Source organism: Aphelocoma coerulescens, chromosome 7 (assembly GCF_041296385.1).
Source record: "Aphelocoma coerulescens isolate FSJ_1873_10779 chromosome 7, UR_Acoe_1.0, whole genome shotgun sequence".
In the NCBI taxonomy this organism is placed as follows: domain Eukaryota; kingdom Metazoa; phylum Chordata; class Aves; order Passeriformes; family Corvidae; genus Aphelocoma; species Aphelocoma coerulescens.
In genome coordinates this window covers 27,023,379-27,041,243 of record NC_091021.1, presented here as the reverse complement: position 1 = coordinate 27,041,243, position 17,865 = coordinate 27,023,379, and positions in this window count along the sequence as shown.

The window sequence follows — 17,865 nt, the reverse complement described above, 5'->3', positions numbered from 1 at the left end:
GCTGACTGCTCTTAAACACCTTTGGCAGTTTTATCATTCCTTGCAAACATTTTCAGAGTTGGATGGGAATCATACTGCAGTGGCCAGACAATCTGTCCACAAAACACCCTTGTTCCGAAGATTCTGGATGGCTGTTTTCACTCTCCATTTGCTACCAGTCAAGTACATGGGTGACTGAGTAGATTTCTTGGTGCCAGTGAAAGTGGTTGAGTGCCACATAGCTTGAAGTGAAAAATGTAATCTGTATAGCAATATGGCAGCATTTTGCTCTTCCATGGCATTTTTAATTTTTAGAATCTTGAAATAATTAACGGGCTAATCTGAACTAATGTCAGAGTACATACTCCTGGTACTTTGAACAGGCAGGAACTCATTCATAGCATACTAGCTTCCACATCTAAGGTGGTCCCTGTCACAGTGACAGCTATGCAAACCATTAACAAATTCAGAATCCAAGCATGTTCACAATTAATATGTTTGATAAAGAGAAACACATGCTTTTAGGATAAGAATACATTTTAAGTAGTATTTATCAATTCAAAGTGATCAGAAAATGATTTGCACCTTAGGGGAATACCTGATATCTTGGTACATGTTTTAATTTCTTTTATACAGAAAACTTTAATTACCAAAATTTTAGGAATAAGCAGAAAACTGAGACATGTGAGAGCTCCCATTTCTTTGGGAGCTCATTCAGCTGAGATAAAATGTTTCTATTTTAAATTTGAGATTTGGACAAAAAACTTTGTGCCTTTTCTTACCCCCCAGAAGTGCCAACTTGTGACCAAATATTTTATTTGATTAACCTGTTATGGAACATTACAGTGAGCTATTTAATTTTTAAATTTAATTTTGAGGGTTTTAATTTTGTTTTGAAAAATTCTAATTTCATCATGAACATAATTAAGGCTTTGTACCATACACTTCCATGTTTACTAGGAAAAACCTCAGGAAGATAGAAATGGAATATTTAGAAGAAATGGAAGAATCATCCTAAAAAAAGTGTCTGGCAATGGAAACAGTAAAATGAGATGCAGAAAAGAAGTACTAAAAACACAGACCTTCCACACAGAGTTTATTTTTTACTTCAGTGACTTCAGAAGAAATCTGTTTGCAAATGTTAACTCTTTCATTTATTTAACACCTTTCATTTGATTTCACAGAAATGAATTCACTCAAGTTCCTTGCTTTAGCCTAACTGAGGAGTGAGGGACCTTAGGAAGTTGTCTAGCCCCATCTCCTGCTAAAGCAGGGCCAAATCACCTTAAGGTTCTTTGTTCCTTTCTCCAGACATGACCTCTGTTGTGGATACTAAAAAGTTAGAAGCAGAGGAATTTCCCAGCTTCTGCAGCATCCTGTGAAGTTTTCCTTTCTCATGCAAGCTAGCTGAGAAAGTTTGAGGTTTTTGTAAACCAAGACTTCATCTCACAGCTGCAAACTTGTTTTCCAAGCATTATCATGATACATTGAAGAAAATATTTTGAATGGGTGTTATAGAGCCTCTACCAATCACTCTGAGGGGTGGATGGTCAAGCAACCAATAGCCTTAGCCATTCTTGTGAACCAAGTTATATAAACGAGTTTGTAATTAATTAAATAATGCCAGTTTATTCCTGCACTTGGACTTGTGTTGTTCTTTACACCGTCCCCGGTACAACAATGACACCTCTGTAGTATTCTGTTCTTCATAGGTAAATCTCCTTAGCACTCAACCTGGAAGTCAAAAATGGAAGTTTCCAAGAACTGCTTTTGCAAGCCTTAATTATGCATCTTTTGGATGGTTTTGATAAATAAATATTAGAAAATAAAGCAGGAAACAACTAGAGAATGCATGAAAACATTTAAAATAAAAATTTAGGGGAAATAACAAAGGAATCAGGGTGACTGAACTGAAGATATCTTTCATGTCTGTTATTTATTTTTTTTAAATAACAGCCACTTTTTTATCCAATCTAGAGTGCCTGGATGATAAGAAAAATGTGTAATGAGCCTACTTGGAAATGATAAGCATGTCCTCCCAGGCTGGTAATCACCCATAGTCAGTTGGAACAGAAATATTTGCATGTTATGGTTAATGAAGCCATTACTTTCTTATTTTTGAGCTAATGGAAGTCCACAGATGTTCTGAGTGTTAAAAATTAAGTTATTAATGTCTTGTAGTACAAATTCCCTTTCTGACTACATAGAGCACATTAAAACCTTTTGTCTTTGTCCATGGTTTCTAATAAAAATTTGAATTATGTTGTTCATTGGTCTGAAATCCTGTGAAGACTGGAGTGGATTATTTTGCTCATTGTGCTGGAGTCACCTGTAGCGGATTATGTAGTTCGCTGGACTGGAAGCACTGAACTGAGTTACTGAATCCTATTACTCTCTGGGGTCTAGGCACATCCTTGGAATTTCTGCCACAGGAACTCACTTTGTTCAGTAAAGTCAATCTTTAGTCATTTCTAAGTAGTTAGGAGAAGTTCTGTTTAATCTGGGCAACAGTAGGTTAACCTGTTTGTCAGTAAACATCCTCTGATGAAAGTGGGAAGTGCATTAGAGCTTGCTAATAATTTTAATTGAGGTGAAAAATCCAATCAGTTATTCAGAGGCTGGAGTTCTCCAATTAAATCTTCCTTTCATCTGACTGTGCACCTGGTTAGGCTAAACACATCTCTGTGACATTTAAACACCCTAAGAATGTGGTGATTATTTGCACTCCAGTAGAACCTAAAGGACCTATTATGCCAGACTTTGTACAGGAGGAGACTGATCTGCAATCCCTCCCTACCCCCAAGAAAATACAAGCAGAATTTGATGACTGAGAAGACGTGACAGAAAGAATTGAATAAAGACTATATTTCCTTGGAATATATGACACTTCCAGGTTAAACTCTGTTAGAAGATATACTGCATTTAATTATAATTCAGCTGGCATTTTGTTATGCAATGCTGTGAATAATTTGCCCCATCAGTTCGACTTTAGACGAGAGTAAACAAATTGAGGCGGTGTCATGGTTTAGTCCCAGCTTTTAACTGACCCCCACACATCCACTTATTCACTTCCTGCCCATGGGATGGGGAAGAGAACTTAAAGAGTAAAAATGAGTAAATTGATCAACTGAGGTAAAGCATAATAGGTAAAGCAAAGCCAAACAAACAAAGCCCAAGCAAGGAATTCATTCATCGCTTCCCATGGGCAGGCAGGGATTCAACCATTCCCAGGACAGACAGGTCCATCACATGTAATGCAGCTTGGGAAGACAAACACCATAACTCCAAATGTACCTCCCCTTCCTTCTTCACCCAGCTCTGTGTGCTGAGCGTGATGCCATATGGGATGGGATATCCCTGTGGTCACTTGGGGTCAGCTGTTCTGGCTCTGTCCCCTCCCAGCTCCTTGTGCACCGCCCAGCCTCCTCACTGGTGGGGTGGGGTGGGGTGGGGTGGGGAGCAGAAAAACTCCACTGTGTATGTGCTGCTCAGCAATAATGAAATCATCCCTGAATTATCAATACTGCTTGCAGCACAAATCCAAACCACAGCCCCGTGGTAGCTCCTGTGAAGAAACTATTCCAGCCAAAACCAGTGCAGGTAGAGTAATCATTGAGGTGAGAAGAAGAAGAAAAATCTTTCATCTTTCAGCAACAAAATGTAACAATAAAGGATTACAGAGATAATGCTGGGAAGTTGATCTTAAAGGAGTGATCATTGACATAAAAGGGATGAGGGTAATTCTGTAAGTTTCTAGGATACTGGCAGAAATTATTCTATGAAAAACAGGGATTTATGTCTAATATAACTGATTTCTTTCTAAATGGAATGCTGCTGGGAAGACATCACTTGGTTATCATGAAGAGCTTTAGAATTAATTAAACACAGTCTGGTTTTTCTTACCACAATATTCTAAAGAAACTTCTGGAGACAGAATTCCAATATCGATATGACAGATTTATATATTCCTTTGTAACACAGTAACATAATATGAACAAAAACCCCACCTTGCACTGATATCCATCTGTCAGCTTATCAGCATATCCAAAGACCCGCAGAAGTGAAGGAGCCTATGAATCAGCTTAGCTTTGGGTTTAAGGAGCCTGCTATGACTGCAGTGGGACATCTAAATTCTGATGTTTGTGTAGACAGACTAGTAGATAGATGGATGATTTTACAAGTCAGTGAAACCTGTCAAAATTACCTGTACTTTTAAGTACTTCAGGAATTAAAAGCAGTCTCTGAAATGTTAAAGAGAATTCATGAATAATCGATGGGAGCTGAAAGGCCGAGTAAGGCAAATACCTGAGGAAAGAGGAAAAAGGGACTAACAATAGTAGAAAGAGAAATCTCCTTAATAAAATTGCACCCAGCTTTCTGCAGTTCCAAGCAGGGAAAGCTGGTGCAGCTGTGTATTGTTTGGGAATCAGAGTCTCAGAGTGGCCTGAAGATCTGGGGTCAGTTCATATCTTCACACCAGCACTTAATTGATCATAACCAATGGGATTTTGTGAGGCTTCTTGTTTGTGACACCTTTGTCACTATTCAGTTGGCTGCAAAACCAGTACTGTACTAGTCATATATGTAGAAAGAGTTGTTGTCTACCACCACAAAGAAAATAATTCACTTTTAAAAGACATATATTTTAGATATATTTATCCAAGACATTCACTTGGAGTTGACTGATAAGACCTAGGACCTAGAAGACACCAACACCTTTTCACTGTGGAAATTGGAATGTTGACAGGATAACTGACAGTGCTTATTTTAGGCATTTGCATTGCTCCCATAAATCCTTATGTACCTTCTAGAGATGAAAACCTGTTCAAGAACTATATCACCCTTGGCTAAATACAATAAAATGTGTTGTATACGAAGTTTGCAATAGAAGTGAGAAAGAAAATAAGGAAACTGTATGTTAGGCTGCAGTAGCCTGAAGGTTTGCTGAGGAGATGTGATACAGCCTTACAAAGAGGAACTCTGCTGGGGCCATTGCTACTCTGGTGGAACACAAGGGTTTTTCTGCCACCTGTCAATGAACTTCAGAACAAAGCCCCTGCAACGGAGCCTGAGTGTAATCCAGAACTTCCCTGTTCTTCTCCTTCCACCTCAGCCCCCAGGTTTCTTGCCTACAACATCAGTCAGTCAAAGCTGAAGCCAAAGTGACAGCTAGGATGGAGATTGAACAGAGGACTCAGGACCTTGGATTATTTACATTACCTCCGATTTAGAATTTAAATACTAAGGTGCTCGGCACTCCTCTCAGTTATGAAGATGGTGAAGGGCCTGGACAGGAAGCCATATGACGAATGGCTGAGGTCACTTGGTCTGTTCAGCCTGGAGGAGACTGAGGGGAGACCTCATTGTGGGTACAACTTGTTCACAAGGAAGGCAGAGGGGCAGACACTGATCTCTCTCTTTGGTGACCTGTGACAGAACCAAGGGAACATGCCGAAGTTGTGTCAGGGGAGGTTTAGGTTGGATATTAGGCAAAGGTTCTTCACCCAGAGGGTGGTTGGATGCTGGAATGGGCTCCCCACAGAAGTGGTCACAGCACCAAGCCTGATGGAGTTCAAGAATTGTTTGGACCACGGTCTTTGGCACATGAGGTGACCCAGAGATGGTGCTATTTAGGGCCAGGAGTTGGACTCAATGATTCTTGTGGCCCCCTTCCTACTCAGCATATTCTGTGATTCTGTGGTTTTGTGATTCTGTGAAAACATTCACAGAATGCTAGCATTAGCAGAGATCCTTATAAATGAGTGAGTTTGGGAGTAAAGAGTAAACCAATTTTCCCCAGGTAGCCAAAAAGTGCCTGCTCTTAGGAAGGTGATCCTGACATGAGCATAATTTCAAACTAGAATTTTCCATGAGGCACTGCCTGCTGCTGTGTCTTGTCTCTCTCTGCTTTCTTGGTTTTCTTGACCAGCTGTTTACATGTTACTGTCAGCTAGTAGCTGTGGCTAAACAAATGTATTTGGGCACATGTAGTGTCTGCAGTGACCGTGAAGATTCTTGTCATGGGCCACCAAATTCCGGTAAAGGAATTTCTTTTTAATCTCTTAAATGATAGCAGTATAGGAATAGGAAAAAACATTGCGAATACAAAATTCAGTTTGTAAGCTTTATGCAACCAATAATAAAATGTCATTAGTTTCTATAAACTATAGATAATTTTAACTTAATAAAACAAAAAATCAAACAGCAAATCCATTTTGACGAAGATTATTTAATCACCACATTGGAAGTTAACAATTACTTTGGGAGTGCTGTTGATGGGATTAAATTAAATGTAGTGAAAAATAGGGCAGTGAAATTGATATTATATTTAAATACACAGTTAGTGTTTTAAAAGGCTTGATTTCTAAAAGAGAATTGGGACAATTTAGGAGGAAGAAAGTGTATGAAGGCAGGAGACATGATAGAAGCCTTGATGGCCAAAAAACTGTGATTCTGCAGTCTGTGAAGAAGACAAGAAGCTATCCCTATTCAATTTGAAGAAAGAAATTGTAAACAAAACACAAGAGAGAACCAAACAAAAGAGAGGGAATATGTATTTTTATGTTAAGGAAGAGAGTACCATTTTTAACTTAAAAAACTGAGAAATGATTAGCAAATCTAGAAGTGTCCCAGAAATATTAGTATCTAGCAATGTGGAGAATGAGCAGGAAAAAGTGTATCGGGGTAGAGCAAATTCCTGGTAGAGCTTTAAAATTTAGGTACCATATGTCATTATGCTCAGTATACAAACTAGGGGAAAGCTGGCCAAGGGTCATTGCTCAGGCATCAGTCACTTCATGGTGAGAAATTTTTTTTCATTGGCACCACTAATTAATCTTGGGGTTTATTTGTCTCTCTTTTTGATATTTTCCTTTTCATTACAATTGCCTATTAGTTTTATTATGTTTTTTATTTAATTTTGTTTTATTTCAATTACTATGTTCTTATCTCAACCTGTGAGTTTTCTCACTTTTGCTCTTCTAATTCTCTCTCTCATCCCACTGAGGAGGAGTGAGTTGCTGTGTGGGGTTGAGTTGCCAGCTGGAGTTAAACCATGACACCCTTGAAGGTATATAAACTCATATGTCCTCAAGAAAATCTTAAATTCTCACCTTGTATGTGCCAGAAAGTGAAAAAAAGTGTGTCAGAATGAGATCTTTCTATCATGTGAAAGTGTTAATGAGCCCCTTAGAAAGACTCTCTGACTTAATTTTTCATGAACTTCATTAATACCAAAGTTTCTATTGCAAGCATACTGAAACCTAATCAATAGACTTGCTCATGGAAATATCTTGTCTATGGCCATCATTCTTAAACTAAATCAATAATAGCCAAATTCTCAATGCAAGCAAGAAAGAATTGAAGATTGCTTTTCTCATTTTTATTCTAAAATATGATACTGTGAGTTAGCAGCTCACAGCAAGAAAGTCAGTAAAAATTATATAAAGCACACTAATGCAAATTTTCAGAGCATACCTCATTGCAAAAGTTGCTGTGTAAATGGAAACAAGATCCTCCAATTAAATCTAAACCCTTTACAGCTGTGAAACTATAAATTTTTATCTGTACTAGTAGTAGCTGTAAAATTTAATATCAGATGAAGTAGATTTTTCTCCCCCTCCTGCATAAAGACTTCGATGGAATTAGAACATGCTTTTTGACTTCTTCCACATGAGCACTACCCACAGACATCAGTGTGTTCTTCCCAGCAGAAATGTTTATCAGGCTTATGCTCATTAAATAGTCTCTTTCTTTCTCCCCTTTCTTTTCTGTGCAAATGGTTTTATTTTTAGTGAGAGAGGAGAGAAGCACAACCTTTTTTGCCTTCTTATATCTGATGGTCTTGTAAAAATAAAAACAGGTTTTGGTGTTGTGCTGGCCAGTGGTGTTTGATGCTCCAGGGAGCTGATTCATAGTTAGGGTAACTACACTTCTGAACTCATGTTTGGACCTCATGAGAGAGGTTTTTACCAGTTCAGATTAAAGCATTCAGGAACTTTAGAGGCTAGGTATATATTTATTAATAAAAATAAATGAATAAAAAAATAAAACCAAACCAAAATGGTCCAAGAAAGACTGTAAGCAGACAAAATAATTTTCACAACCTCAAAATTCCCCATGTGATTCATCTCTTGCCTTAATCTGCTTTAGATTTACACTGCTAAACCAAACAGGGACAGAGTCCTGTGGGCTGAAGGACTGGTTCCAAGGGCAGGACAAACTCGTAAGGACACTGTTTCCATAGCTCAGGCTTTCTGTGTAAAAAGCATAAAGAAAATCTCAGTGCAGAGTAGGATAACTGACCAGCACTCCTCCACAGTTCTAGCCTAATTAGCAAATCCTTGAATATCCCTTTAGCAGGCTCATAAAGCAATTTTATTTGCAGTCTTGGGTAGTCTGGTTTTGTTTTTGTTGGTTTGTTTGATTTTAATTTCTGCCCTCTGGGGGAATCACTTTTCTAACAGTAAGAACTGTGAGAAAGAAATAATTCACAAATACTTTCAGAATTTGCACTGAAGCCTGTTTAATCCAAAATCAGATAAGTTTCATATTTATGGTGATGATGAGGAGGAATGTATTAATGCAGTTAATCCAGTTATGAGCCTCTCAACTTCAGTATTTTATCCAAGTTTGATCTATGGTGTGTTCTGAGAGTTCATGCTATACAGATCCAGATCTGGCTGATACAAACCTCTGAGGTGCTGGTCTGCCCCGGACATTTTTCATACAATCCTGTTACATGTTCTCTGAGAAACAGCATTTTAGCTGGGGCATTTAAACCTGGTCTTTTGTAGATACTAAATATTTTGTAGCATTCTTGCAGGAATATAAAACCCAACACTGAAGTCCTGGACCATTGCTAAAGAAGAAAATGCCACTTTTGTGCCTGATGGTAAATGCTGAGGTTTCCAGCTGGATCTTTGGTACCAAGAATGGAATTACACTGTAACACTTGAGCTACCACAGAGTAATCTAGACCTGCTTTGAGAAGTGGGAATTCCTGGAGTGGTTTGGAATCCCTTGGTCCAGGCAGCAGTGCAAATCTGTCAGTGTTTGTTGACATTCCAGTGTGTGATGGCTGCTGCTGCTGACATGAATTAGCTGAATGTTTATAAAAAAGCCAAAGCAAAAGGAAATATCACTACAGTGGAAGAAACCCACAGGGAAGACAAGGCATGAGGAGATTAAGGTACAGGTCTGTGCTGATGAATAATGTCTCTATTCAGTTCTTGGTGAAGGCACAAGTTGCATAACCTCATCCTGTACCCATTCCCAAACTGCAAATTAAATCCTTTTGGCTGCAAGGCTGTAAAGCAGAGCCGGGGCTGGACTTTTATTGTGCTTATGTGCAGTACTTAGAATTCTTAATAACCCAATCCTAAGTGAAGTGTCCAAGTACTATGAATAATAATCAAACCATAACAGCAGGAGGTACCTAATGAACAGAATTAATGTATCTCTTGTTCCAATTTACTAAGATTAGTAAACTTGTTATAATCCTAGTGATAAATACCTGGCACTGGTATCTTCACTGTTGGCATTGTTGGAGGATCTTTTGATTACTCCTTTTCAATGCTGGTTTTTTTTCCCGAGTTGCTAGACATTATATTTATACCCTAAATCAGGTTCTTGTGTACCATTCCTCACTTATCTGTCATGAAATTAGCTTGGAAGCTTCACAAGTATTTTCATCAGTATGAACACGTGAAGGAGTACAACAGACAAGTGTTGCTTTCACAGTAATTCAGGGCAATGTTAGCCTCCATTAGAGGCTTTTATTCAGACTGGGTATCCCTATAGGCAGGGACAACTCATCTGTTTTGTTTGTTGGTAAAGGACCTTATTTTTTTTAATATAGCAACACTCTGCTTAAAAGCCACAGAACATAAGCTGTTCTTTTTAATAGATCATGTTCAAGGCATTGTTTTCTACTGTGTTGCTGGAGAACAGAAGTGAGTGCAAAGAGGATATTTATCTAATACCCAAATTTACTAGAACACCAGACAGCTAAAATCCCAATTTTCTCTGCCAGACTTGTTATTTTGTGTGTGTGTGTGACTTGATGTAACTTTCCAGAATTTTTCTATTCATAAATACAAATAATACAGCTGTTCTTTTCAATGTTTCTTCTGGGTTTCAGATACTGCAGTGAGAATGTTTCCTAGAATAGTGTAATTTTTCAGTTAAAAAGATGACACTGAAGAAGAGTATTCCAGTAAACAGTATTAGGCAGATGGCATAAATTATGAACTTTGAAAATTTAAATTTTTTTTCTACTTTCAGCTGTGCACCTTAACAAAGCACTTCCTTTGGAACTCAGCACAATCTCAGCCACTTAGAAACATTTCATGTGTCAGATCTCACTAACTTTAAAAAATGTGATTATGAGTGGAGTGTAATCGTAATGGCACTAAGATGCTCTAAGGGATGCTTTACAGGAAGGAAACTGGAGGGAATCTACTTTCAGTTTTTCTCTGTCAGAAGGCAGTAACAGAGAAGGCAGAGTCAGACCTTTGGAGGGGTAAATTAAAAGTGCAAGAGGCAAAAGAAGGTAAGTCCTGATTAGTTAACAGGAAAAACAAATCACTAAGAGGATGGTCAAGCATGGAACAAAGGTCCAGAGAAGTGTGGAATTTCCATTTTCGGAAATTTCTGAAAAACCCATGCATTCAATCTTGATTTCTTTTACCTCTGCTTTGAACAGGGCATTGGGCCAGACAAGTTCCAGAGCTCCCTTCCAGCTTGCTTTATTCTGTGAGCACAAACATGGAAATCTGGAAACAATTACTTTTTTTTTTTAATTTCCTTGGCTTTGTTTTCTTTCCTTACCCCTAAGGGCTTTCTGCATGGAGGTGCCATAGTGCAGTGTGTGCAGGCAGGGCTTTACAGAGTGTTAGTGTTCTCTCTTCCTCCACACACACCCCCCTCACGTTCTGATTCATGAAGGACAATTTGAATTGGCAGATCTGTTGACATTGCTCTGCTTAGCTGTTCAACCTACTGCTTGTGCACTCAGGTGAGCTCCTCTCCTGCAGTTTGCAGCCCAGTGCCATAAGGCCAGCCAGTGTACCTTAGCCCAACAAACTGGACAGTTGTGTGATTCATCAGCTGTTTCTCGTGTTGCTCACCTGTCCTTGAGATGGGGCTGCAGTAGGATTACTTCACCTTGAAGCAGTAAGATCCACACACTTTCAAAATCACTTTGTGCACTGCAAGGCTCATTTACTGCATCATAACTTTCTATGGGGATCAAGGCTAGTATTTTCTACTTTGAAAAGCAAAATTTAAAGGTATATGGTAGTGTTTGCTCATAGGAGATGCTGTGTTTTTAACTACACAAAGAAAACAGAATTAGCTGTATTATCAGAGCAGTCACTTTGAATTCACCTGTGAATAGCTATCCAGTGAATCTTTACAAAACAACCTGCTTATCAGAATTTCATAGTGGCGTGCTACTTCTAATTTATTTTGACATAGACTAAATTTCTCAATAAATTCTATCCTGAAACCTACTAGTAAACATAGGGTTCCCTGTGGGAATTTTCCACCTGGATTTTGTCCCAGGTTTCCAAGATAGAGAAGAAAAATAATAAACAAAAAGGATAATTATTTTTGCATGCTTTCATCAGAAAAATACAAATTCAGTCAGTTGTATAAATTTTCCCAGAAAAAACAAAACTATTTACATTTAGTAACAGGAACAGAAACTATTTCCAAAGCATTCTAGAAGTATTTGTGCTTATCACTGAACTGGATGATGTTTGTAGGGTTGTTCACAAAGGGACAAAGGACTTCAATACAAATAGCTTGATGAACTTATTTTTAGTTCCAGTGACTGGAACCTATACTTGGGTCAATTCAGGACCTGTTCATGGTTCCCCAGAAACTTGTATAGTTCGTGTGGCAATTGCATTTCCACATTTCCACTTTCCCAGATTGAAGATTTTTTGATAAAAAAAGGGCTTAAAACACATGTATTTGAGTAGGATATGGGGAAATTGAAAATAAAATTTTGGGTGTTTTTAATTGTATAGGAAGGAATCACTGCATAATGATTGAGGCTTCTTATTAATAATCAAAACAATTGTTGCATTAGTTTTATAACTTTTGCACAAAGTTCTATATGCCTAGATTAGTGATTTCAAAAAACATCACTGCAGCTCATAAGATTGAATTTCTGCACAAATGAAGAGTCACAGTAGAACTCAAAAGGAATTCCAGTGCTAAGACCCATAACTACCATTAGCTAGAGCTGGTTATTATACTGCTGATACCTGAGGGCAGAGCAGCCTCATGCCAGGAATTAGTACACCTACACTGACATAAAGCAGTTCCAGGAGTACTGGATATTCCAGACTTGGAGTTGTGCTGTTTCTGGACCAGATGCTGTATATTTTGGGCCAGTAGCAGCAATGTCTCCAATAAAAATAAAGATATCAGCCTGGTTCATTTTTTGAGAAGTCTCTGCCTCTATCAGTACCTTTGTTGTTTGTCCTAGAATATTAGACCAGATCCAGCATGTAAAATGGATTTCACCTTTAGGTGCCATTTAGTTGGCCAAATTCTAGTAACTTATCCCATGAAAGGGTGAGCCTTGGTTCACTGGCAGAAATAGAACAGATGGCAGTTCTGACACAGGCTTCAGAAACCAGAGAAAATTACCCAGAGAGTGATAGAGCTTGTGGCATGCTCAATTACTTTGGGCTTTTAGGAATAGGGCGTAGAATTTAATATGACTTCAAGGAATCAGCTTGTTCTAAATACAAAAACACACACATACACACATATAGTTTGACTGGAGTTATTTAAATTTATTAAAAACCTGTATAGGAGAATCTTAGTGATTCACTGGGGCTGGGATGATTCCTGTGCAGAAGACCATTCACTCACGTCAGCAGAGATTTATTTCACAATCCTGGGTGCAGCGAAATATCAGTGCCTGTTGATGAAATGCTTGCTGTGGAATCTGTGGGCTTAGTTGTTGGATAGTCTTCTGATTAAAAAAAAAAAAGATTGATGAAAGACGCTAGAGAGCAAATTAATGTTTTTTACACTTGATTAACTGCTTAATATTCCTAATGTGTTCAAAGTACTGGAAACACTTGGAGGGTAAACACAGAGACAACTCAGGACCTGAAAGTAAAAGTCAGTGAGGCCAGATTTTAATTAAATTTAAATTAGAAAGAGAGAGGAAATTAAAGTATCTATCACATTAAAAAAATTAAAGCATGTTCAGCTGCTAAAAAAAAAAAATCTCCATTTAAAACTAACAGTGTAGCTTTTAAGAATCTATAGAGAATTTATTGTTACAGTGAAGGAGTTTTCATGATCATCTGGGGCCAAAAATCATTTCGTTCTTGTGCTGTTAAAAGAATCACTAACCATATAAACATGTGGCTTAAAATCTAAAGTAATTAAAAAAGTTAAATTCTTATGAGATTCCATAACTTTACCCAAGAAATGTGTCTATATATTCAGGCCAGAAACTCAAAGTAAAAGTGTTTTTACCAAGTTTGAAATCCAGGCATTGCTGGTGATACCATATTGCATGCTCCTTGGGCAGAAGGGCATTATAATGAACGTTTGTGTGATCAGTGGATCCATCAGTTACATTTTTGGATCCTGAAGATTACTTTGGAAGGTAGCTGACAAGAAGAAAAGAAAAAACAGGTGCACAAAGACAATGCAATTTTTTCTTCAGTCCCATGTAGAGAATCAATATGTTATGTGCCATTTTAGTTACAAATACTTCTTACTTTATATTTAATTTTTAATGCAGAGTCTGTTCAATCTTTTCAGTTAACTGAAGATAATTGTTAATATATAAAGTTAACTTTAGATATTTGCTTATAAACTCTAGGTTAAATTGAAAATGAAACAATTTTTTTTGAAAGAAAAACTTGTGTGTTGTAAAGACTGAATAATAACCACAATAAAAAATGCCTCCCATCTGAATCCATTTACCTTAAATCTTTGATATGATACTTATACCAAGATTCCTGTATAGCTATGCTACTAGTCATAAATTTAAAAAGATAATTAATGTGGACAGTCTCAGTTCATTGAATTGGGTGAAGGAACAGTCCTGTAAAAAGACTGTATTCCTTATATAAGAGAGTGAAAAAATGTGATGCAATTTCCTGTGTGTATCACAAAATGTTTCTGTTCAGAGGACTGGCTCTGCTGAAGATTTAACTGAGGTCCATACAGTTGGACTTCCCATGCTGAGTCAGTCTGATCCCTTTGTATCACTTTGCTGTTGCTCCAAGGAAAATAACAATGCCTGTTGTGGACTAACATGGGGGATGTAGGTGTGGATAAATTAACTCATTTTTGTGAGGTGCTTAGGTTGTTGATGGAATATAGTATAATCAACTCAACCAACTAAATTTGAAAGCAGCCTCACTAACTTTATAAGGTGATTGACTTAGTTTCCTTGAACTCAAAGTCTATTAGAATTTTATTGTTCCAGTGTTCACTTGGGTTCATATCCTCTTAAAATTTATAAAGGGATGGTGCATTTTCCCTATCAAAAACATATGCTTAAATTCCAATTAATGAGGCGTGGAAACAAGCAAATGAGTTTTATCTGTGTTACAGGAAAAGTGAAAAGTGGACAGGAAGGTAAATTATATATATTGCACGTTAGAATTTCCTCCTGTTTTATCTCTTTTTTTTTTTTTAAATCTTGATTTTTGTTTTAAAATAAATCCAGTTCTATACTAAGCCAATCAAATTAGTTTTCACTCTTAGCTATCCAGGAATTACTCTCCAACTTCATGATAAAATCATCTTCATTACAGACAGACACTGCCTTCCTCCTGCTGGCAGTCATAACACACTGTGGCAATATCCCTATTGTTATGGTTGATGAAACATGACGTTGCTTTCAAGGACATAAAACTAAAATAATGGCCCCCTAGGCCCCTAGGCTGAGGTTTCTCACACTTGTTTTTTACCCTAAGGTGACATTTTTTTTTTTTTTTTGAAAGCTTCATAAAATCCAAGTTGGGCATTTTATTAGCTATCCAAACTTGAAACACAAAAGCAAGTATTTTCCCCAACTTACATCAGCAAAAGAAACAAAAAAAATAAGTGCCTTTTATATGTGTTTGAATGTGCATGTATATGCTTTTTCCTTGAAATTCTAAAGCTATACCAAAAGTACTTTCAAGAACATCAGAATATCTTCATAAAAATCTTCTGATGATCTCTAGCAAAGAACATAAAAACTACTTCTATTCCTCTTTCTACATATGCTATCAAAATCCAGGGAAATATCTGAAAGATTTGGAGATAGAAAGAAAAACTCAAGGGATTTACCTCTAAAACTCACCCCTCTCATTTTTGTTACATTTATCTTACAAGTAGCTCTGACCAGTTTTTATCATGCAAGTATCTTTGTAACACCAGACCTTCCACTTGCTTCAAATTTGCTATGTTCCTTGTGTCACTGCATTTGTTTTTGCCAGATATCATCCAATTTGTAGCAGAAGCTTGAGCAGTTATTTTTATTCAGATCCCAGCTTCTGGAGTCAAATGACTTCTATTACTAAACCCAGTTTTAGTTTGGACTGAATTTCTAGTCCTCATTAGGACCTTGTAAATACAACTTTCCATAAAAAAAAATATATATAAAAAAGGTTTTTATTCATCTATTGACAGTTTCAAGATCACCTCAGACTGTTGATGGTTACATCTTCTCCTTCAACTGCTAAATTTTTCATTTTCACAACGCAATCTTTAATCTCAGAGGTTTTGGTCATGACTGTATTTTATAAAAACATCGTTGTGGGTGGACTTACATAAACTATCTGAGATATTCATCATAAGGATATTCATCCATACTGTAGCCTCTACATACCCTGATTTGTGCTCTATTCTTTTGTCCACTTATTGCTGCTTGACCATTTTAACATTCAGCAAAACAGAACTATAGAATTGCAAAGCCCTCATCTTGCAGTTTACTGGAAATGAGAACCAGAGAGAATGCTGGACAAAACACAACTTCCCCAGAATGTCAAATGCCAGAGTGTAATGTCCAGACTTCAGTTATGCAAGACAATACTTCTTGCAAGAATATTTATTTTTAATGAAAAAAAAATGTTTCTTTTTTTTTTTTTTTTAATTTTCTGGAGAAATATACTCCTTTCCTGCCTTGATCTAATTAAAGTCACTTTTAAAATCATAATCTGGTGTTTCTGCTCTTGTTAATTCAATACTTCAAAAATAAAACCAAAACAACATTGACTTTCTCACAGAACTGTAAAATACTTTCCTTACAAGGTATCCTGACGCTGGTTTATGTATGTGTCCTCAATAACTCCTAGCACACAGAATTCAGTGTCTATAGAGATGTGACTTGCAAAAAATACTGCTTTATAGAGCACTCAAAAGTTGTCTTTGCACTTAAGGTTAACTGGGGAAATAATGTGACATTTACAGGGGTAATGCTGGTCTGTATCTTAGTTGTGTTTGTCTCGCCCTTCTATTTCTGTTACAACCAGGTATTTGCATGACATTTGTCTATTCAAAGAGGAAAAACACAAGAAGGAAATTTTGTTTACACTTTATGCTGATTGCCACATTATCCTTTAGGAGGAAAACAATGGCATTTGATTATGAGAAATGTAACTCCACAGACTTCACACAAATCACAGAAGTTAAAATTTGGATCTTCAAGGAAGGGACTCTGAGTAGGTGAAATTGAAACCATTGTAACCTTCTTAAGCTGACTGTTTTTCTTTCAATCCACAATTAATGTAAAGTAAGAACTCCACTTTGCAAACCAGACTAAACCCATTACTACATGCTCACTGTAGTGTAGGCATTTAAGCAGAGAAAACATCAACATTTTTACTAATTTTTCTGGGGAAGGACTTGTGAGCACCTGGAAAAAGAGGACAGAGGAAGAATAGCTTTAGAGATCATATCAAAACCCTATGAGCCAGAATTTCAGCCTGTGTAAATGAAACTCTCTTGGGGTGGACAGAGCCCTGCTGTTTGTAAACTATCTGAGGTTCTTTCCCTTACCAGCAGTCTGAAATTCCAGTAGCAGTCAAGGAGTCAAAAGAAGTTACCACTTCCACTGACTTATGCAGGGCTTAAGCCCTATAACACTTTTTACAGTGGATACTTTTCTCATGGTTAAGGAAATATGGAAACACTCTGAGAACATGCAAAATTGCTTTAAAGAAAATAGTTGTTGATGATGATTTTCTTGCTGAAAACCGTGGCACAGTTTTTTATGGACTGGCCAGTGATGTCAGTCAAACGTTGTATTGAATGTTACTCCCTACTCAGAGAATAAACTGATCAATTTTCTCTCTCATTGTTTGTCTGCAAAATGGAAAATCACTGTGCTTGTGTTAAATGCAGTGGAAAAACAAGAGAGTTGGAAGAAGCAAAATTCATCTAAGCTTTTGACATGACCAAAAGGCGTTGACAAGATGTAGCACGGCCGAATAGTTGGAACTCCAGCTCTAGAACTGATGGATGTCTGCTTTATTTTTGATCAGTCCTGCAGTGTCCTTCTCTCTTTCTGCTCTGTATAAACACTGCCAGCCTGATTCTCCACTGTGTTTCTTCAGTTTTCCAGCAATATGATTTCAAAGATAAACCTGCAGTAACGTAGTGAGTAATCAGGCCCAGAATCAGCAATGAGCCCTCAAACTACACAGCACCATGTGAGTGTTAATTGCCTTTCCTTATGCCCAGTTTTGCCATAGTTTACAACCCTTCTCTACTGTGTCTTATTAAGCTTTGGAGATTGTTTTGTGGAAAAAACAAATCTCTTCAGCAAGATGCTTCAGCAAAGCATCTTGCTGAAGACTAAATGAATTTTTGAACTCTTCTTGCAACTTTGCCAATAACTTAGTAGCACAG